Raw genomic sequence first — 1,424 nt, forward strand, 5'->3', positions numbered from 1 at the left:
ATAATTAAAATTAGCTTGTGGTTCTGAGTTTCTAACCTTAATTTGCTTTTATTCCATATGTGCATTTATTTAACCTCAATTTATCAAAACAATAAAAAATTACGGGAAGTCTCCAGTCAATTTAACCGTCTCCACGCGACTATCTTGTCACATTAAAACACACGCTTCGTTCTTTATTTATAATTTATCATCAGCACTTCCAAAACGCGTTTTTTACTCATCAACAATAAAAACTGTACAGGAAAACTTAAGGTTTCAACAGCGAGAAATAAATGGCCGGCTTAGTTTTCCTATTTTATCGGCGTGACGTTTTCCACGCGAATTGCAAGCTGGTCTCGTGCCTTAAATGTTCCTCGAAACTTGATGTCAACCACACACACACACACACACCTGTGCTGGCCTCGTGTCTCTAAACTTGATGTCAACCACACACACACACCTCTGCTGGCCTCATGTCTCTAACAATGATGTCAACCACACACACACACCTGTGCTGGCCTCGTGTCTCTAAACTTGATGTCAACCACACACACACACATACCTGTGCTGGCCTCGTGTCTCTAAACTTGATGTCAACCACACACACCTGTGCTGGCATCATGTCTCTAAACTTGATGTCAACCACACACACACACACACCTGTGCTGGCCTCGTGTCTCTAAACTTGATGTCAACCACACACACACACACCTCTGCTGGCCTCATGTCTCTAACAATGATGTCAACCACACACACACACCTGTGCTGGCCTCGTGTCTCTAAACTTGATGTCAACCACACACACCTGTGCTGGCATCATGTCTCTAAACTTGATGTCAACCACACACACACACACACATGTGCTGGCCTCGTGTCTCTAAACTTGATGTCAACCACACACACCTGTGCTGGCATCATGTCTCTAAACTTGATGTCAACCACACACACCTGTGCTGGCATCATGTCTCTAAACTTGATGTCAACCACACACACAAACACATGTGCTGGCCTCGTGTCTCTAAACTTGATGTCAACCACGCACACACACACACACACACCTGTGCTGGCCTCGTGTCTCTAAACTTGATGTCACCCACATACACACACATGTGCTGGCCTCGTGTCTCTAAACTTGATGTCAACCACACACACATACCTGTGCTGGCCTCATGTCTCTAAACTTGATGTCAACCACACACACACACACACACCTGTGCTGGCCTCGTGTCTCTAAACTTGATGTCACCCACATACACACACATGTGCTGGCCTCGTGTCTCTAAACTTGATGTCAACCACACACACATACCTGTGCTGGCCTCATGTCTCTAAACTTGATGTCAACCACACACACACACACACACACCTGTGCTGGCCTCGTGTCTCTAAACTTGATGTCACCCACATACACACACATGTGCTGGCCTCGTGTCTCTAAACTTGAT

The sequence above is a fragment of the Physella acuta genome, unplaced genomic scaffold (assembly GCF_028476545.2).
Source record: "Physella acuta isolate Inbredline_101_S28 unplaced genomic scaffold, ASM2847654v3 ptg000416l, whole genome shotgun sequence".
NCBI classification, from domain to species: Eukaryota; Metazoa; Mollusca; class Gastropoda; family Physidae; genus Physella; species Physella acuta.